Source organism: Acinonyx jubatus, chromosome A2 (assembly GCF_027475565.1).
Source record: "Acinonyx jubatus isolate Ajub_Pintada_27869175 chromosome A2, VMU_Ajub_asm_v1.0, whole genome shotgun sequence".
NCBI classification, from domain to species: domain Eukaryota; kingdom Metazoa; phylum Chordata; class Mammalia; order Carnivora; family Felidae; genus Acinonyx; species Acinonyx jubatus.
The window spans coordinates 102,902,247-102,924,772 of NC_069383.1; positions in this window are offsets into that span (position 1 = coordinate 102,902,247).

The following is a 22,526-nucleotide window of genomic DNA, read 5'->3' on the forward strand; positions in this document are numbered from 1 at the left end:
GAAATAGATAGGTGGAAGAATGTAATTATCAATACCAGCTACAACTATGTGACCAGTTACAGAGATGAGGACCATAACTCTCATGAGAATTTCCTCCTTATTCTCTCTGATTCGATTATCATATAACGTAAGATGTCTGGACTTTATATCAGGGTATTTGAATATTGTGAATTTTATCTCATAGGATTTCAGTTAGCGATACCCGGGAGAAGAGTAAACACACAAGAATGTTGCCTCCTTCTGAGGAAGGGGTTAGTTTGTTTTTGGTTGTTTGTAGGATCGGCGTATCATGTTAGGAAGAATTATGACCTTGATATTATATTCATTTAAATATTTTCCTTTTTCTTAATGTTTATTCATTTTTGAAAGAGAGAGAAGGAGAGAATCAGTGGGAGAGAGGCAGAGAGAGGGGGACAGAGAATCCCAAGCAGGCTCTGTGTTCACAGCAGCAAGCCCGATGCGGGGCTCAAACTCACAAACTGTGAGATCATGACCTGAGCTGAAGTCGAACACTCAACCAACTGAGCCACCCAGGCGCCCCACACTTAAATATTTTCTATAGTTTAAAGAGACGTATTTAGGTGCCAAGGTGACAAAAGATGGGTTTATGATGATTAATTTGATGTATAAATTTTCCCGGATCACCTCTTCTTAGGTATATAGCCAAAAGAAATGAAAACCAATGTCCTCACAACTTGAACATGAATGTTCATGGCAGCATTAATCATAGAACCAAAAGATTTAAATAACCAAAATATCCGTCAACAGATGAATGGCTCCACAAATTATGGTATGTCTATATAACTGGAATATTATTTGGATACATAAACGAATGAATTACTGATAAATGCTACAATATGAAGGATCTTCAGAAGCCCCGGGTCAAACAAAAGAAGTCAGTCACAAAAGTTCACCTATTCAATGATTTCACTCACATGAAGTTCTAGAATAGGGAAACCTGTAGAGACACAGTAGATGAATTGTTTCTTACTGCTAGGGTGGAAGGGTTCTCCAGGGAAACAGACTCAATATACACATGCATATAGATCCTATGGATTCATCTTCTATATCTGTATATCTGACTGATATATCAATATGCGTGATATATATGCATAATACACATAATAATATAATATATAATATCTACCAACATGGTATGCCCTTCTGCTTATTTTTGTAGGTCTTCTATGTGGAGCTCATGTGAATCTTTATTTGAATTTATTCCTAAGTATTTCATGTTGGCTGATGAATTTATAAAGGATTTTTTTCTTCAGTTCTAATGCTTTGGTGTTGTGGTAGGAAGCTGTAAAATGGGTGTGTGTGTGTGTGTGTGTGCGTGTAAAGCAAACTGCTAAAATCACTTACTAAATTCTAATAGTGTCACTGAAGATGCTGTTGCATATTGTACACAGGGGTAATGTTCAATTTCCTCTTCTGGGTTTATTTCACATCCTAGAATGTTGATTAAAATGGGAAAATAAAGTTTTAGTGGAAATATCTGGCTGTTAATGATCTCAGGAGAAAGACTTTTGACATTTGCCATTAAGTACATTTCAAAGAGCTAACATGGTTTTGTTGATTTTTGATCAATGTGCATATTTTTCTATTAATTTCTACTCTTACTTTCTTATTTTCCATTGTTTTACTTTCATTGAGTGTAATTTGATATTTTTAAAGCTGCCTTTTTTGGGGCGCCTGGGTGGCGCAGTCGGTTAAGCGTCTGACTTCAGCCAGGTCACGATCTCACGGTCCGTGAGTTCAAGCCCCGCGTCGGGCTCTGGGCTGATGGCTCAGAGCCTGGAGCCTGTTTCCGATTCTGTGTCTCCCTCTCTCTCTGCCCCTGCCCCGTTCATGCTCTGTCTCTCTCTGTCCCAAAAATAAATAAACGTTGAAAAAAAAATTTAAAGCTGCCTTTTTTTTTGACTTACCAGTTATTTAGAAAGTTATTGCTTACTCTCCACACTTCTAGAAATTCTTTGGCTTTCCTTTAATTATGGATGTCTACCTTCCTTACTTCCACTGGGGACCAGATAAAATCCTCATTTTATTTCAGTCATATGCAATCTGTTGTGACTCATTTTAAGGCAGAAAATCTGATCAGTTTCGTAAATATTCCATTTCCGCGTGCGAAGAATATATTTTCTATACTTATTGCTTGACGTGTCCTACGTACCTCAAGTCACCAAGTCAATCAAATGTGTTACTCCTTTTGTTTATAGTTTCAATAACCTTACTGATTGGTTTCTTAGCTTGTTCGGTGTCTGAGATAAGTGCGTTAAATTTTCCAGTGGTGATCATGGATTTCCAGTGAGGATTATGTCTCTCAGGCAACTTTTGCTTTACCTGTTGCCAAGCAATATTAACAGGTGCAGGAAATTTAAGATTTCCATATTTCCCTAGTTAATTGGCCCTTTTGTCATTTGGAAATGTCCCTATTTGTATCTAGCTATATTTCTTAATATTGTTAATATTGATCTAATTAATTGTACTAGCTTTCTTTGGTTAATGCTTGCGCGAAAATAACCTTTTCAACATTTCCCTTTCAAATTTTATTTATTTATTTATTTAAATGGTTTTTCTTCATTTTTTTTTTCCTTTTCCTTTTCCTTATTATTTTTTTTTTTTTTTTGTAAATTCAGGTGAGTTAACATACAGTGTCATCTTGGCTTCTGGAGTAGAACCCAGTGATTCAGCTCTTACATATACGTGTCTCTTGCCGGGTTCTAGTTTATAGTGCAGTTTGTCAATTTGCCTGTTTGAAAAAATAGTGCCTTTAAAATTTTTTTTTAATGTTTATTCAACTTTTGAGAGACAGTGGGGGAGGGGCAGAGAGAGCGAGGAGGACACAGATTTCAAAGCAGGCTCCAGGCTCCGAGCTGTCAGCACAGAGCCCGACGCGGGGCTCGAACTCATCATGAACCATGAGATCGTGACCTGAGCCGAAGTCGGATGCTTAACCGACTGAGCCACCCAGCCTCCCCCCAAATAATGTCTTTTAATTGGACTGTCTGAGTTATTTAAATTTAATGTCATTGCTATTATATTTGCATTACAGTCTACCATGTTGGTCTCCATTTTCATGGCCATATGAATCATTCCCACCACACGTCTGTATTGCTTTCATTTTGGGAGAGTATTGCCTGGGGGGACAGGATTCCTGTGATGGGCAGCAGAGAGGCACATCACCTCCATCCACTCAGGAGCCTACACGTGCTTGGTTTGCACGTTTGCATGGCTTAGACCTCTGTGGTTTATCCCCTCTCTTAACATCGAGCGCCCTGGGGTCCCATGTGAGTGTCTGTGGTCTCTTGTGTGCCAGTCCTTCCCCTTTGGGGGCTCCTATATTCTGAGTTCTGGTCATCAGAATTGCGAGATTGCATAAATCTTTGCCCTGCTATTTAGTCCCTGTGCTTAGGCTCCTTGCTTCTTGAGCTGGGAAGCCTGACTGGCAAACACCTCAAGGTAGAAACTGGTGATGAGTGGTGGTATCACTTCTTTTTTTCCCCCTGCTGTCTGGGGTCCTGGCCCCTCAGGTTCTATCATCTGCCTCAACACCATCAGCTTTCATTTGTTATCCTCTGTGCCTCTGTGATACTGTCCAGAGCTCCAAGGGACACTGTGACTCACCAGCCTCTTCTGGCCTGTGTCTTCCCTTGCCCAGGCATCCCGCGTGACCGAGGGAGTAAACAGCATGCAGAAGTCCTCCTTTCCTGCCAAGGCCTTGATCCTCAGGTCCTGGGTGTCTTGGAATACTTCAAACAGATTTAAAGAAATAATTTTTTAAGTTTATTTATTTATTATTTATTTTGAGAGAGAGAGAGAGAGTGCACACAAGCAGGGGAGGGGCAGGGAGACAGAGAGAGAGTGAGAGCAGGGGAGGGGCAGAGGGAAGGGACAAAGATAATCCCAGGCAGGTTCCATGCTGCCAGGACAGAGTCTGACATGGGGCTCAATCCCACGACCCTGGAATCATAACCTGAGCCAAAATCGAGTCAAATGCTCAACCGACTGAGCCACCCAAGCGCCCTTAAAAAAATATTATCAGGGGCTCCTGGGTGGCTCAGCTGGTTAAGTGTCAGACTTTGGTTCAGGTCATGATCGCATGGTTCATGGGTTTAAGCCCCGGGTTGGGCTCCGTGCTGACCGCTCAGAGCCTAGAGCCTGCTTCAGATTCTGTGCCTCCCTCTGTTTCTGTGCCTCCCCCATTTGTTCTCTCTCTCTCTCTTTCTCAAAAAATGAATAAACATTAAAAAAAAAAAAAAGAACACCTGAGTGGCTCAGTCTGTTAAGTGTCCGACTTGGGCTCAGGTCATGGTCTCAGTTCATGAGATTGAGCCCCGTGTAGAGCTCTGTGCTGACAGTTCAGCTTTGGATTCTGTGTCTCCCTCTTTCTCTGCCCCTCCCCTGCTCGCACACACTCTCTCTCTCAAAAATAAAGAAACATTAAAAAAAACTTTTTTTTAATTAAGAAAATATTATCACGCTTATTTATCTATGCTCAACAGGACTCTGAGTCCCACCATCAAGTTAGTAGTAGATGTCTGTTGTGGTTTTCGTGTTAATTTCTGTTCTCAGTCAGAAGCCTGAGGACTTTTCACAGGCTCATTGGCCCCTTTTTGCTGCACCTGTTCCAGTATTTCTTGTTCATTTTTCTCTTGGGTTATTGGTTTTTGATGAACGGTTTCACAGAAGTGATTCATGTATTTTGGACACCAGCCTTTTGATGCTTCTAGAAGTGGCCAATATTCTTTCCCATTCTATGGCTTGCCATGTAGCTCTCGAAATGATGTCTTTTAAGAAACTAAAGTCCTTACTTTCAATAAAGCCAATCTATCAATGTTTTCCTTTATGATTAGTGGGTTTTTTTTCCCTTTTCTGGGGAATATCCCCCTATGCCTAGAATAAAGAGATATTTCCAACATTATTTTTATAACCTTGTTGTTTTGTAGTTCCCATTTAGAGTTAAAATTAATCTGCAACTGGCACAGAGCCTGACTCGAGGCTCAATCTCATGCACCGTGAGTGAGTTCATGACCTGAGCCGAAACCAAGAGTCAGATGCTTACCAGACTGAGCCACCTAGGTGTCCCTCTATTGTTTGATTTCTTGATTCTTACAGAAAAATGTGGTCGTGTCTTACCTACAATAGCTTTTGAACAAGTTTAATATCAAGTAAATTACATTTGTGCAGTAGGCAATTCCTCATGAGTTTTTCTATGTCTTGTCCTTTTAATGTCCATATAAGTTATTACTATCCTACCAATTCTCTCTCTCTCTCTCTCTCTCACACACACACACACACACAGCACTGGGAATTTTATTTTGAGATGACACTATTGATTACAGTTTACCTTGGAACAACATGGGGGTTGGGTTATCAACTCCCCCTCCCTTTACAGTTGAAAATTCACATATAACTCTGACATCCCCAAACTTAACTACAATAACCTACTGTTGACCGGAAGCCTTGCTGATTACATAGTTGACGAACAAATATTTTGTGTGTGTATTTTTATATATTGTATTCTTACAATAAAGTAGGCTAAAGAAAAGAAAATGTTATTAAGAAAACCATAAGACAGGGGCGCCCGAGTGGCTTAGTCAGTTTAGCTTCCATCCCTTGGTTTCAACTCAGGTCATGATCTCACGGGTCCATGGGTTCGAGCTCCACATTGGGCTCTGTGCTGACAGCCTGGGACCTGCTTGGGATTCTCTCTCTCTCCCCCTCTCTCTGCCCTTCCTCTGCTTGTGCTCTCTCTCTCTCTCTCTCTCTCTCTCCAAATAAAATAAATAAACTTAAAAAATAAAGAAAACCATAAGAGAAAATACATTTATAGTACAGTACATATTTTTATTGAAAAAAAAAATCAGTGCACAAGTGGACCTATGAAGTTCAAGCCTGTGTTGTTCAAGGGCTAACTACTTTCAGAAATACTGTCACCTTTATAATAGTGACCCCATCTGTGAACACAGGATACCACTCCATTTCTTACACGTGAAATTTTGCTCAACACCTTTTTATAGATCTATATGTAAACAACACCAAGCTTTAGCTAGAATTGTTCATGTTTATTTGAGCTTTCTATGCTATTTAAATGTCCAAGTAAAAAATATGCATGTAATGACAGTTTATTTTCTTTTTAATGTTTGTATTATTTTCCTTGACATTGAACGAAGGCTTTCAGCACCTATTGAATAGAACAGTGATGACAATATTTTTATCTCATTCCCAATCTCAGAGTTTCAAAAATTATTTTTACATTTTCAAAGTTGATTAAAATCTAATAATATATTAGGATTAAACTGTATGTTCTGTGTGTCAATACCATGCATCCAACAGAGAAATGCCTGATGTAAAGTTGATATTAATTCCATTTAAAAATTTTTTTTTAATTTTTTTTTTCAACGTTTATTTATTTTTGGGAGAGAGAGAGAGACAGAGCATGAACGGGGGAGGGGCAGAGAGAGAGGGAGACACAGAATCGGAAACAGGCTCCACGCTCCGAGCCATCAGCCCAGAGCCCGACGCGGGGCTCAAACTCACGGACCGCGAGATCGTGACCTGGCTGAAGTCGGACGCTTAACCGACTGCGCCACCCAGGCGCCCCGATATTAATTCCATTTAAACCTCACTAAATACCTTTATTTTATTCTTAAGATTTTCTCTATTCCTCAATGTATTGAAATTTTGATTCATTAAAACAACTCCACAATTTTGCCTTGTTTTATTGTGGACTGCTTTCTCGCTCCAACTACGCACAACTGTTTTTCTTAGATTTGGCCTCACCACTCTACCGTCTGGAATTTCCTTAATGTATGATTGATTTTTTTCTTGGCTTATTCCCTTATTTTCTGCATCATCTCCTCAAGTATCTACCTAAGTAAAAGTGTGATAAATAGAAGATGTATGTTCTTGAATGTCTAAAAGATGTGTTTTATCTTGGCTCCAAAATACATTGGTAGTTTGGGTGAAAAATCTTAAAAATTAAGGTACCTGAGAATTTATAAGCAATTCTCCTTTGTCTTCTAGTCTATAGGGTTGCTAGTGAAAAATCTGAGTTAGCCAAATATTTAATTCTTTTTGATGACCTATTTTGTTTTCAGAAAGTTTGCAGACCATCCTCTTTATCTTTGATGGCTTATAATTTCATAATTTTGAGGAAGCTGGTGGATATTTTAAAAATTCATCATATTCCACACTCATTAAGAAATTTTAATAAAAAATAGGCTGTGCTTTGACGGAGAAATTATCTTCCATAGCATCTTGAATAATTTCCTCCACTTCATTTACCATGCTTTCTCTATTGTTAACTTTTTGAGATATTACAGTACATTTATCACAAATGATGGACCAAGATTGATATTTTATTACTAACTAAAGTCCGTCATTTAAATTAGGGCTCACTCTGTTATACCAACCTGTGGGATCTCACGAATGCAAAACGTTTTTGGTTTTAGTACATTCTTACTTTCTCGTTCCACGAGATCCTCAAGACAGACATCTTTAGAGCTAGTCGGGAGCTCTAAATCTATTCCTGCAGCAAACAATAAATTAACTAGCAAAATTTGCAAGAATAAGCTTTCTCAGAACTCCAGAATTCGAGCAAAAGCTTACACCAACCAGGAGAATACTTTATCAAGAAAAAAAAAAAAGAAAGGAAGAAGAGAACTTTGTCGTATTTCAGTTGATGTGGGTATCAACCCTCCCACCTCAGCTCAGCAGTGGCCTTGAAAACAACATACGGTATTCCTGACACACAGAACTCTTCCTGGAGCAAGCAGAATGGGCCTTCTTCTTGAAGAATTGTGTTTGTTTCAACCCCACTGGAAGAGGGGTGTCCCCACCTGAGTCAGGGATAAATTATAGGGAAAACAACAGACTAAGTGAAAGCTTGAGAGGAAAGGCTGAGGAATAAGGAATTTGGGAAAGAAAACGGTTTGAAAAGCCCTCGCCTGTTCCTGCAAATCTTGGCCGTGTCCAAGTCTGGGGCTGAGCACATGGTTAGGAGAGATCTGAGAAAAGCTATTATCTTTGGTGGACCATCAGGCCCTGTGCAAACAGGAAGTGGAGGATAAGGCAAGGCTGCAGAATGGCTGGCTGAGTGTTTAAGGCATTTCCAAACACACGGAGTCCATCTGTAAAGACTGGGGCTTTTGTTTGTCTCAAGTGTTTCATGAAATCTGTCAAACAACTAGATATACAGTAAGCTAATGGAACAGGACTTCTGCGGCCACATGTGACAAAGAATATGGATTCCAAAAGTAGTTTATAAAAGTCACTAAACAAAATAACTGCTGTGGCAAGCAACATCAACTGCTGGTAAAGAGGAAGATGTTGATTTCAAATGCATGCATACAATACATATATATGCATGTATACATATTATCTATATTATATAATTATGTATAATATACATATTATCTATTCATCTATCACTAGGCATTTAAGTTGTTTCCACATCTTGGCTATTATAAATAATGCTGGAATAAACATAGGGGTACATATGTATTTTCAAATCAGTGTTTTTATTTTCTTTGGGTAAATACTCAGTAGTGGAGTCACTGGATCATGGTGTTTTTAGTTTCAGTTTTTTGAGGAAACTCCATACTGATTCTCACGTGGCTGCACCCAGTTACAGTCCCACCAGTAGCACATAAAGGTTTCCTTTTCTCTACATCCTTGCCAACATTTATTGTCCTTTTTTAGGAGTTTTTATTTTAATTCCTATGAGTTAACGTACAGTGTTATGTTAGTTTCAGGTGTCTAATAGAGTGATTCAACACTTCTGCACATCACCTTGTGCTCATCACACGTGCACTCCTTAATCCTCATCATCTGTTTCCCCCGTACCACCCCCCCCACCTCCCCTCTGGTCACCATCACTGTGTTCTCTATTTGTAAGCATCTGTTTCTCGCCTTGCCTCTCTCTTGTTTCCTCCCGCCTTTGCTCGTTTGTTTTGTTTCTTAAATTCCACGTATGAATGAAATCGTATGGTGTTTGTCTTTCGCTTTGCATAATACTCTCTAATTCCAACCATACCATTGCAAATGACAAGATTTCATTCTGTTTTTATGGCTGAATAATATTTCCTGTATTTATATACCACGTCTTCTTTATCCACTTATCACTTGATGGACATTTGGGCTGTTTTCAAAGTTTGGCTATTGTAGATGGTGCTGCTATAAACCTTGGGGTGCACACATCCCTTTGATTTAGTATTTTTGTATCCTTTGTGTAAATACCCAGCAATCGCTGGGTCATAAAGTAGTTCTATCTTTAACTTCTTGAGGAATCTCCATACTGTTGCCCAGAGCGACTGCACCAGTTTGCATGCCCACCAATGGTGCAAGAGGGTTCCCCCTTTCTCCATATCCTCACCAACACGTGTTGTTTCTTGTGTTGCTGATCATGAAGGAGATACAAATCAAAACTTCAATGCTGTCTTTTTGATACTAACCATTGTGACCCATGTGAGGTGATATCTCATTGTAGTTTGGATTTGCAGTTTCCTGATGATGAGTGTTACTGAGCTGTCTTCTTTGGAGAAATGTCTGTTCATGTTTTCTGCCCATTTTTAATCAGGATAATTTTTTTCTTTTTTAGTGTTGAGTTGTATAAGTTCTTTATGTATTTTGGAGATTAGACTCTTATCAGGTATATCATCTGCAAATATCTTTCTTCTCTGACTCGGTAGGTTGCCCTTTTTAATGGTTTCCTTAACTGTGCAAAAGCTTTTTATTTTGGTGTAGTCATAATAGTTTATGCTTGCTTTTGTTTCCCTTCCCTCAAGAAAAAATGTCTCCATGGCTGATGTCCAAGAGATTACTGCCTATGTTTTCTTCTAGAGTCTTATGGTTTCAGGGCTCACATTTAGGTCTTTCATCCATTTTGAATTTATTTTTGTGTCTGGTTTAAGAAAGTCATCCAGTTTGATTCTTTTGCATGTTGCTTTTCAGTTTTCCCATCACCATTTGTTGAGGAGAATGTCTTTTTCCCATTGGATATTCCTACCTCCTTCATCATAGATTAGTTAACCATGTAAGTGTGGGTTCATTTCTGGGCTTTCTATTCTGTTCCATTTATGCATGTGTCTATTTCTTGTGCTCATTCATTCTTTTACTGTGACAACCGGAAAGTTTTTACATTGCTAATCAGATTTGTCTGTCTTACCACAACACACACACACACACACACACACACACTGAGGAATTGTCAGAATCCCTCATGACTGCTGCCAAGATATATGCAATCTGTGGATTATGTAATCTTACTTTTTTTAAAATTTATTTTTCAGAAAGATAGAGACAGAGCATGAGTGGAGGAGGGGCAGAGAGAGAGAGAGAGGGAGACGCAGAATCCAAAGCAGGTTCCAGGCCCCGAGCTGTCAGCACAGAGCCCGACATGGGACTCAAACTCGTGAACCTCGAGATTGCGACCTGAACTGAAGTCCGATGCTTAACCAGCTGAGATACCCACAGGCCCCATGTCATCTTACTTCTAACCATTCATGCATTTTTCTCCTTTCTTAGCACCCACTTGGAACTGGAGAGTCTCAGCTTAAATATCTCTTTCCAGAAATCTTCAATGACCATCAAAATGAGTTGGGTGGTTCCTTGTTAAAACCTGCGACCTCCTGAGCTTTCTCTAACATGGCATGTATCACACTGTGTGGTCATTGCTTGCTTAATTTTCCATTCCTCTCTTAGAGTGTGATTTACTCTCCGGTATGGCCGGGAGTTTTCACTACTGTAGTCTGCTCACCTAGCACAATTGATACAGCATGACAGGAGTTCAGGAATAGTTCTTAAATTCATGGGTCCGTAAAAATTATCTTTTAATTTGAAATATTATAGGCGTGTCCCTACCCAAGAAAAAGCCTTTGTTGCGTAGTTTTAATGCTCGGGGATGTCGATGATAAAGGAACTCACTCAACCGTGTGCTTGAAAGATCATTCTTGAAAAATCAGCTGGTTTAGTCCTAAGCGCTCACACTACGGAACAATATAATTATTTAGGCTTTTTCCTAATTAACCCTTTAAAAACTCGCAAAAAGCTGACTAAGTATTTAGGGAGCATAGGTTATTTTTATGTTTTAATCTACACCGGATGATTCAGCTGAAAATCAACTAATTCAATCACTGTACTTTAAATGAATATAGGCTCTGATTTTTTGGATGATGTTATCATAAATACCAACCAAATTTGGAATGAGTCATAATATTTCTAAGGTATTTAAGCAATCAAGTCTCCGAACCAGCAGGAAGGGAAGTTAAGTGACATAACTCATCCAGGGCACAGTCATCATTGGAAATGTGGTTTTTGCTTCAGTGGTGCATTTTGAGGATGCCGAAGAAATTGCAGTGAAGGTATGAGAAGATAATCATGTCCTCTTAAATTCAATAATGGAGGGAACAGAATCTTTTAAATAAGCATAGCTGCTTAAAACCATTTATTAGGCTCCCATGTAGGAAAAATATCACCCGTCTACATACACGTTAAAGGCACAATGGGTGAATGGGAGGGGTGTGTAGGTAGGCTGATGTGGGAGTGAGGGCTACACAAGGGCAGGGTGAGAGACTTCTCAAGGCCACTTCAAGTTCAAGCACAGGTGAGTTTGTAGAAGAATAAACACTGTTAAAGTTCCTCCAGATATAGTTACTTCAGAGTTGCAGCTGCCAAAAGGCAATCTTGCCTTCATTGGGTAACTCATGTAAGGTAGTTAGGAGTATGTTTCATTTAAAATCAGATAACCTGAGGTGCCTGAGTGGCTCAGCCAGTTAAGTGTCAGACTCTTGATTTTGACTCAAGTCATGATCTCTTGGTTTGTGAGTTTGAGCCCCGTGTTGGGCTCTGTGCTGACAGCTTGGAGCCTGGAGCCTGCTTCAGATTCTCTGTCTCCCTCTATCTCTCTCTGTCCCTCTCCCCTGCTTGAGCTCTGTCTCTCTCTCAAAAACAAACAAATAAAACATTTTTTTAAAAATCTGAAAAAACTAAAAAAAAATTAAAAAATCAGATAACATAAAATAGAAATTTGCGACTTAAAATCACATATGCCTGTTTTATAAAACGTCAGCTTCACTGTTAATTTTGACTGTAACACATACGTTATTTAATTGAATTGACTTGTTTTTTATTTTTACTAAAAAATTATTTTTTAATCTTTATTTTCGAGAGAGAGAGAGAGAGAAAGAGAATGAAAGTGAGAGCAGGGGGGGAGGAACAGAGAGAGAGGGAGACACAGAATCCCAAGCAGGTTCCAGGCTCTGAGTTGTCAGGACAGAACCCGACACAGGGTTCAAACCCATGGACAGTAAAATCACTGAGTCAGTAAGCGGTGTTATAGCAGAACCGTTGGAGTATCTGAGGAAGTTTAGAAGATACTCAAAGACCAATCGAATGATCTGGGGTGCAGCTTGGGTCTAGGGACTTTCACAGCCTTCTCAAGTGGATCTAATGTGTGCTGACGGTGGAGAGCCACCAAGAAAGAAAGGCTTCTGAACACTAATTTTAAGGCTTTTCCACAGAAGCTTTCTGCAGCTCCAGTCTCCACCCTGTGTGTCTCCTATTCAGAGTCATAAGATATGACAATATCTTTCAGTGTCAATATCATTCAGATATTGTTCTTACTGTTGTCATTCCCGACTGACAAATACAGCAGGTTTCTTGCCTGGCCCATGCATTATCTCCAGTTCCCTTTAAAAATAATGTTTTAATGTTAATTTATTTTTGAAAGAGAGAGAGAGAGTGCGAGCGGGGGAGAGGGGCAGAGAGAGAAGGAGGCACAGAATCTGAAGCAGGCTGTCAGCACAGAGTCTGACGCGGGGCTTGAACTCATGAACCGTGAGATCATGACCTGAGCTGAAGTTGGATGCTCAACCCACTGAGCCACCCAGATGCCCCTCTAATTCCCTTTAAAAGAGTAAGTCCAGTGTTCTTGGTTTCTGATGGCCATAGGCTTTCCTCAGTGAACTGTTGAAATGAAGACACATTCACCTTGTCACTTAAGGGTAAACCGTATATAGGACATTCTCTTTATGGAGCTTGGAGCCAAGGGAGTGGATCAGAAACCCTCTGGGACAAATGAGGAGACTTCAGATAGAATGTAAGGGAAATGCTAAGAGAAGATCACTGCAAGGCTGTTGGAGAGGGTACGTGGACAGACTTCTCAGGAGACAAAAATAGGTCGGAAGCCTTCATCCCAAACAGGTACTGTCATGGAGGCAATGACATTTGGCCAGCCCCCCAAATCTCACATATGGTAACTCTGTCTTCAGGTAGACACCTGTGGGTGCCTAAGGAGGACACAGGACTGGAAGACGGAGTCTGTGAAATGAACTCTCATTGATTTTGCCCCACATTCTGGTGATTTAGCCTACATGCTGTGGAGAACTAGTCTTGCCTAGCTGGTGACTCACCTAAGTGGCTTAAAACTCAGTGGCTTGAAACTGCTCTTAGTAAAAACAGGTTGAGAGACTGCTCGAGTCTCTCTGCTCCTAAGTCTATACCCTCGTCCTGGTCTGTAAAATCTCCTGAGGATGAAAGCAAGCAATCTTGTGGGAAAGCACGGCGAGCCAAAGGCGAAAGACAAAGTTGACCTCAGAGGCTTAGAGCAGAGCGCATAGAATGTAGGGCAGAGGGTGGCCTTTCAATCCGGTCACAATCCGTCGAGTATGTTTTGCCAAGTTGTAAGGTTTGACAGATGACAGATGACTTTGCACTAGTATAAAGTAAGCACGCCCTAGACATTTTGCTCAGCTCGTGAATTAACGTGGGGACACTGACTTAACAATGTTAATTTCCAGTCTGGGCAGCATTTGAGAACAGAGGTGGATGAAGGCAGTTTAGTAGGAGGCTGGGATAAATGCAATACTAACATTCAACGGGGCAACAAACCAGACTACCTAGGATCATATGTTTCACTGGATGGAAGTTATGTGCGGCTTTCCTGGATAAAAATCTACACGTTATCCTCTGCCTATACAGAGGCACAGAGCTGTGAGATAGCCTAGGAGCTAGAATGTCTCTACCAGCACTGCACTGAAAGACTACCCAGATATTTCTTCTATTTCTTTTTTTTTATCTTTATTTTTACTTTTGGAAGAGAGAGAGGGAGAGAGACAGAGTGTGAGTGGGGAGGGGCAGAAAGAGAGGGAGGGAGACACAGGATCCGAAGCAGGCTCCAGGCTCTGAGCTGTCAGCACTGAGCCCCACGCGGGGCTCAATCTCACGAACTGAGATCGTGCCCTGAGCCGAAGTGGGACGCTCAACCGACTGAGCCACCCAGGCGCCCCCTTTTTTGCCTGTTTCTAAATCAAGGGTATATCTTTTTGGTTTGAAGCTTGCACGAGGTGGTGACAACCCTGGTATTTTCACTGTGCCAGGGGGTGCAGAGCACCTGCGGGCCATTTTCCCCTTTCCGCGTGGTGAGTGTTAACTACCTCGCCCCCCCCCCACCCCCGTTGCAGAGTGGACTGTCGCTCAGGGAAGGGAGAGAACATCCTCACAGATTCTCTGGTTGAGGGGGATGGAAGTCTCTTGGAGCCGATTCTATCTAATTCCAGATGAAAGCCTGCTGTGTTTGCCGTGCATGGAGATTCGACCCGGCTGCTTTCTCTCGGGCTACCCAGTAAGCATTCCGGGAAGTGGAGCTGCTTCAAGAAAAAAGAGAAAGTGACTCCATCAAATCTCCCTGTTACTGCTTTACTGGTGAACGAAATAATAGTGTCTGCTGGGGGAGAGGAGACAGTCCCTATCGATGGGAACTTCAAGCCAAATGTATTTACCTGTTCACGATGGCTCATGATAGGCACACCTGGGACGACGGATTTACAAGGCACAACAGCACAGAGAATGTCGTGTAAACCAAACAATTAGCTGTAAATAAGTTAAGTATAAATTGAAGATGGTTCATGCCCCAATCATGCTTTCCCGTAGCATGTAGCCTCATACATTATTTAGAGACCTTGTCTGCTAAAATGGGTCAGGATGTGCCCAGTGTGGTGAGAAGAGATCCAAGGAGACAGGATCAGACCCATCTCGGCTTCGCTGGCCTTGTGCTTACTTGCACCCCTGAAATTATGGATAAACTTTGTTGCTGGAAAAGATTTGTAATGTGTGTGAGTCTGATTCAACAGTCTGATCCTGATTTAGCTCAGACTCTTTGTGAATTTGCCCCAGAAATTCAGGGGTCCGCCATGTACAGTTGTGTAGTACTTTAGAGGGCTCTATTTACACTGTAGACTGTGTGTAGCTCCCTCTCAGTAGCATGGCCTGGGTGATCTCATGTGGTGGCTCTCCCCCAGAGTAACATTGGCTTCAAAGGGAAGGACTAGGTAAAAGAAGTCTTCATAATATTAATTCCCTTTGACATTTATAAGAATTTTTTTAAATGTTGTATTAAGAAAAGTCTTTAAATTATGAAATTGATTTAGGTGCCTGATATGATATATGCTGCCGTGGGCTCTGATGGTTCTTAGAGATGACTTTGTGATTGAACTGCGTTTTGCTTAATATTAACATGTAAAGAACCGTTTTCAATAGCACGAGAGACAGAGAACATCCTAGCAGAGAAGGGGAGCGGGGGGGGAGAGAGAGAGAGAGAGAGAGAGAGAGAGAGAGAGAGAGAAACTTAAGCAGGCTCCAAGCTCAGTGCAGAGCCCAACGCAGGGCTCGATCTCACAACAGTGAGATCATGACCTGAGTCCAAATCAAGAGTCAGATGCTTAACTGACTGAGCCACCTAGATGCCCCAAGAACTATTTTCTATTAGGGATCAATCCTCTTCTGGAAAAAAAAAACTAATAAATTCACTATTACCTGTCTCAATCAATTTCAGAGAAAAAAATCATATAATACTGAACAGAGAACACCTCATGAGAAAGACAGATAGTGACATTATCAGAAAGCCTTCCAGCTCAAGGTCTTAAGGGACAGTCAGCCATTTCTCTATATGAAGCCCAGGGAAACTCGTATTTTAGGTTTTGGAGATCTTCCGCTCTCTGTTGAAACTACTCATCTCTGCCGGTGTGGTGGGAATGTAGCCACAGACAGTACCGACGTGAGTGGCCAGTCTATTAAATCTTTATTCATAAAAACAAGCCTTGGCCTTTGTATGCTGACTACTGGTCTGGAGGGAAGTGTGTCCCTGCTGACAGATGGCCGTCTCAGGACTTCCCAAGTGAGGGATGTGTCTCATGCTACAGGGATGGCCCGTAAGGGTTCCCGGAGATAATTTATTTGTAGAGAAAGGGAAATCTCTAAGGCCCGTGGATCTCTACTCTGTAGGAGGCGTGCTACCCGCTTCTGAAATCAGCTCATGGACATGTACTGTGGTCCAGTAGGCTCACGTCTGGAGAAGGGAATCAAGACAACCCCCAGCAACCGAGGCTGAGCGTCTTGCTTGTATCAGAGAGCCTCTGTGCTCTGTGTAGAATCTTTCTACTAAAACACTCCCCCCAACAGCTAAAAATTAGGGAAAAAACCCAACACACTCAGGAGTGAAAAGTCTTCTTATGTTCTGATTGTTCTCTTATGTTCTGATTTTCAAGCCACAGTTATTTTAACCGTATCACCCCGGTGCTTTTCGGTTAGCTTGGCACGCAGATACATACAGCACATTAGAAACACCAGCAATGTTTGCCATAATCACCAGTGCATTTTCTTTTCCCTGGTCCTCCCTCGCGACCTCTTTGATCTCCTTCCTTGTTTCTGATCCCTTTTTTAGTATTATTTATTAATATGTTATCCCAGTGGTACTTTTTTATTGAAGTATAGTTAGCACATAATGTTATGTTAATTTCAGGAATACAACAGAGCGATTGGACAATTCTATACATAATGCACAGATGGCCGTAAGTGCGGTTACCATCTGTCACCGTATGAAGTTACCACAACATTTGAATATATTCCCTATGTTGTACTTTTCTTTCTTTGTTAATGTTTACTTATTTTTGAGATAGAGAGAGAGGGAGAGAGAGAGAGAGAGCGTGCGAGCACGTGGGGGAGGGGCAGAGAGAGAGGGAGGCAGAGGATCCAAAGCGGGCTCTGCACTGACAGCAGCCAGCCGGATGTGGGACTCGAACTCACAAACTGTGAGATCGTGACCTGAGCCGGAGTGGGACGCTCAACCAACTGAGCCACCCGGGTGCCCCTGTTCTGTCACTTGAATGGCTGGCCCACTGTACATGTCCAGGCGCTGATTTCAGAAGAAGGTAAGGCCCCCTTTCCCCGCCTCACTAATGGACCATGGTGACATTGACCTACGCCTGTGTTGCGAGGCAGAATACATTGCATCTCTCCTGTGGGCACCTGCACATGGCAAGGAACCTCAAGCCCCTGTTGTCAGCTTTCAGATGCCGCAGTTCACATCTTTAAGGTGCTTATGTTGGGTTTAGCACAAGTTGCAGAGGGGTGAGTGATTTTTCTGAATGGGAGAATTCTATATTATGCTGGTTTATTTGGGGTGATGAGTAACCATTTGGATCTGTTCTGCTCTTTAGGTTGGTAAGCATCCTTAAAGGAAAGGGGGGGGGACATTTGTAGCTTAGAAATGCCCATTCATTTGGCTTCCCAGAATGATTTGCAAATGTAAAACACTTCCTCTGAGTAATGGAGTGTTGTTACGGTCTTTCAGTAAGTCAGTATTTGGGCTGAGGCAAAAGGAAGAAGCGTCCATCGTTCCAGAGGAGTTAGATCACAGAGAACACAGGCGCATCGTCAAATTGTTGTGAATCATGTGCTTTGTACACACTTTCCTTCCGCTAGAATGTGGGTCACGTGGGAGAACCAGTGTCATCCAAGGAGGCCAGCTGTCTTCTTAGGCTGTGCCGTTTATAGCATCCCCATGATCTGGATTCTGGTTCTCATCTTTGCTGTTTCAACAATTTTGTTTTAAAGGCAACCAGAGTCGATCAGATGGCGGAAGCAAAACAGATGCTGAGTAAAGTCCCCAGAGACTGGCTTTGAAACCAGAAGGCCAAACTGTGTAAGGAGAATGGGAGATGTCTCTTCCTGGGGATAAGGAGGATGTCTCCTAAGCTGCCAGAAGCTTCTCTCCTATCTAGAAAGCTCAACTGGCTGCCTGTGTGGGGTCACAGTGGTACCCTAGCAAACATTTCCCTTGCAGAGACCATGCTGGGTGTGGCACAAACATTGGATACGTCAGGGCTCATTTAGAACTCATAACCACCTGGGTGGCTCAGTCGGTTAACTGTCCGACTTGGGCTCAGGACGTGATCTCACGGTTCATGATTTCAAGCCCCACGTTGGGCTCTCTGCTGTCAGCACAGAGCCTTTTCGGATCCTCTGTCCCCCTCTCTCTGCCCTTCCTTTGCTCGTTCTCTCTCTCTCTCAAATAAATAAATAAAAACTTAAAAAATACTGGAAGAGCGGTGCCCAGGTGGCTCAGTTGGTTAAGTGTCTGACTTCGGCTGGGTCATGAACTTGCAGTTCATGGGTTTGAGCCCTGCATGGGGCTCTGTGCTGACAGCTCAGAGCCCGGAGCCTGCTTCAGACTCTGTGTCTCCCTCTCTCTCTGCCACTCCCCCACTCACACACTGTCCCTCTCTCTCTGTCTCTCAAAAATAAATAAAGATTAATAAAATTTTTTAAATGTTTTTTTTTTTACATTTATTTATTTTTGAGAGCCAGAGAGAGATAGAGTATGAGCAGGGGAGGGGCAGAGAGAGAGGGAGACACAGAATCGGAAGCAGGCTCCAGGCTCCGAGCCGTCAGCACAGAGCCCGATGCGGGGCTCGAACCCACGAACCGTGGGATCATGACCTGAGCCGAAGTCGGACGCGCAACCGACTGAGCCACCCAGGCGCCCCATTAATAAAATGTTTTAAAACATAAAAGAAAATACTTATAATGGCCTATGAGTTAAGACCGTTATTATCCTTAATTGTCAGGGAGAAAACTGTGGTTTTTCTCACCCAGAAGTGACACAGGCAGTGAGTGGTGGCCATGGAATGTTCCCCCTCAGGCTGGCACAGATGGTGTCTTCATCTTAATTAACCCTTGGCATGTGTGCGAATCTGCACACACACACACACACACACACACACACAAGACCTTCTGTGATGCACTTAGTGACACAATTCTCTTCTGTGCTCCTCAGAGCAGGTGAGACGTGCTGTCCTAACTGGGCCTTGTCTTGGGATGATCTCTCTCCCAGTGACTTGGAAGTCACACATTTGCCGGTGATGAGGATACCAGCTCATAAATTCATGTCAGGGCCACTCAACCCGGCATTTGACCAACATGTGCCTGTGTGCTTCGTATCAGACACGTGTTATTTCATCAAATGCTCCCCATAACCTGGTAGTCCTCTTTGACATAGGAAGAAATTAGGTGCAGGTGTCTTAGTTTTCTCCAAGTGTTCCAAATTGCGTCGCAGAATGTTGAAGAGAAAACTTGAGGCAGTAGAGCCTGGTTCCAGTCAAGTCGCTGGCATTTATGGCCTCCTTGATGCCGGGCAACTTGTAACCTTGGAGGTAATATCTCAGCCACATGAAGGCGTCATCCAGACAGAAGGTGATTATTCAGCGAAAGCACTTTCTACATGCTATGCAGCTCTTCTCAGAAAAATGGCCAAGTAAAAATGGTGCTGCCTCCTTTGCCTTTTGAGCATGAATCAAAAACAAGAACGAGAATGGTAGGATCAGCCCTGATCTTGATACGTGTATAAGGAAGGGCTGGCATCTAGACTAGAGTTCTGGCAAGACCGTTGGAAGTGCTGACGACTGCAGCCATAGATTCTGGAGAAGGCAGGACAAAGTCACAGAGCCTGCCCTGCCCGGAAGCAGGGGTGGTCAGGGCAGGAGAAGTTCCCCATCTTGGTGCTTCATGCCTGGTTGGGGCTGAGCACACCACGTCCTTGGGTGGGCAAGAACTCCTGCTAGTTAGAACATGGCCTGTTCCCTCTTTCACACAAAAGTTCTGCAAATACTGGATCCCAGAAGACCTCCTATTTCTTTCTTTTTTATTTTTTTATATTTAAGCAAAAAAATTTTTAAGTGTTTTATTTATTTCTGAGAGAGCGAGCGAGCGTGATGGGGGAAATGGCAGAGAGAGAGGGAGACACAGAATCGGAAGCAGGCTCCAGGCTCCGAGCTGTCAGCACAGAGCCCAATGCGGGGCTCGAACTCATGGACCGAGAGATCATGACCTGAGCCGAAGTCAGACACCTAATCGACTGAGCCACCCAGGCACCCCAGAAGACCTATTTCTATGTGAATAGTGATCAAAGAACAATCAAGAGTTTCATCCATGCCGTTGTTATTAGTACTTCTTTCCCTTTGGTGGCCAAAGAATACCTCATCACACTCATAAACCACACTTTGTGGATCCGTTCATCTGTCAATGGGGATTGACAGGGAACGAAGTCTCCTTGGAGGGTGACGAAGATGGTCCTGATCTAGAGAGAGTTAGCGGTTGCACAATATTGCGAATGTGCTAATGCCACCCAATTGCACGCTTTAAATTTTATAGTGTATGAATTACACCTAAAACGAAAAAGAATTGAGAGCACAGAACTGATATTATGATGATTAAAAAATAGGCAAAAAAAAAAACCCTGCAAAAAGAAACCAAAACAATGACAAAAAAAAAAAAAATAGGACAAACACACACAGAAAACTATTTGTCAGGAACCGTGCCTTGGGAAAAAGAATGTCACTGAATATTCCGCAGTGAGTTCAAACATTTCAGCAAATGAACCCTATCAAAACAGATTTTGTAAAGACAAATTAGACGGCAGAGAAGAGATAGCCTCGCAGAGCTCTGGAAACAGACTCTCCCCAAGCCTGAAATCTACTCCCCAAAAGTCCATCAGAAAATGTGCTGACCAAGCAAACTCAGATTACCAGAGACTCTGGAAGGAGGTAACTGTAGGATTGAGGGGTTCCGTGACTGACAAATAACTAGGCCTCCCAGGCTGCCGAAGTTGTGGGAGTGGAATAAAAATTCTAGGTGGACAGAATGTAGGATTCTAGTCTAGAGTCCGGCAAACTTAATGTGGCCCATATTTGCATATGAGTCTTACACCCTTTGGCTGAAAAGTTGTAGACAAGACTGATCTAGAAGAATGGATGACGTATATACTTGAAAACATCAGTATCAGGAATTGTATCTGTATATTTAAATATAGAATATTTAAATATAAAATTTAAATATAAAATTTAAATATAAAATTTAGAAGTTAGACTCCCAAATACCTATTTTTCCCTGGTGGTACCAAGTAAAGCTCTGAAATTCTCTGTCTCTGTCTCTCTCTGTCTCTGTCTCTCTCTCTCTCTCTCTCTCTCTCACACACACACACACACACACACACACACAATGTAGAGTCTGAAGATAGCTTGTGAGAGGTTTTGCTTGGAAGTGGAAGAAATAGCTCAAGTCTATAGAATATAATGGGGGCCAAAATATTGCCCATCATCACTTTCATCCGAAATACTGCTTGCGTACAAAATAAAATGGTGCAATATAACATTGGCTCTAGATGGTCGGAGACCTGTAGGAGTATTTTTTTTTAATTTAAAATTTTTAAACATGTCTTTTGAGAGAGAGACAGAGATCATGAGCAGGGGAGGGGCTGAGAGATAGGGAGAGAGAAAATTCCAAGCAGGCTTCGCACTCTCATGCAGAGCCCAAGGTGGGGCTCAAACCCATGAACCACAAGATGGTGACCTGAACCAAAACCAAGAGTCGGATGCTCAACCGACTGAGCCAGCCAGGCACCCCAGAAACCTGTAAGAGTATTGATCTGACTTCCCCCCTTGCCTCCCTAAAAGAGGAATCCTTCCATCAAGAGAGAAACTTTAAAAATTAGGCATTGGCCTAAATAATATATGGCATAATATTAAAACCCACATAAATACTATTTCTTCAAAAGGTGGGTCCTTTGATACTACAGCATTTGGATCAGAAAGAAGGCTAAGTGTCACTGTAACAATAGCCTTTGGGAGACACAATGCTGAAGTGTATCAATCAGGGAGAAAGAGAGAGAGAGAGGGATCCAACTGAGTGTTCAGGAACAGAGGTAGAGTTCAATTGCCCTTCAGAAAGCCAGGTATCAAGACTGGACTGTCAACAACTTAAAATATATGACACAGAAAAGGAGGAAGTAAGTGCAAGTGGTTTTCAATGGCAAGTGAGGACAAAGTTAACAACATAGAAGGCATCAAGCCAGAAGATGGTTAGAATGACCTTAGCGATGTAGATTCACCAGAGCAATGCACCATGTGAAGCAATCATGTCTTCATGGAAAAGACATGTTGTATGAAAATGCGATATTATCAGCAAGCGGATCCAATAAAGCTATGGCTGCACAAAATGAAATAAAATGAAATATATAACCCAAGTGCAGGAGTTCACACATGGACAAGAATAAAAATAATAGGGAAATGTGGCTGTGATGCTAAGGCAAATTGTCAGATAAATTAGAGGTCATCTCTGGAGAAGCAACAATGATCACGTGGCTTTCCTAGTGGACCTGTCATTAACTAGTCACTCCTGGCACCCATGCC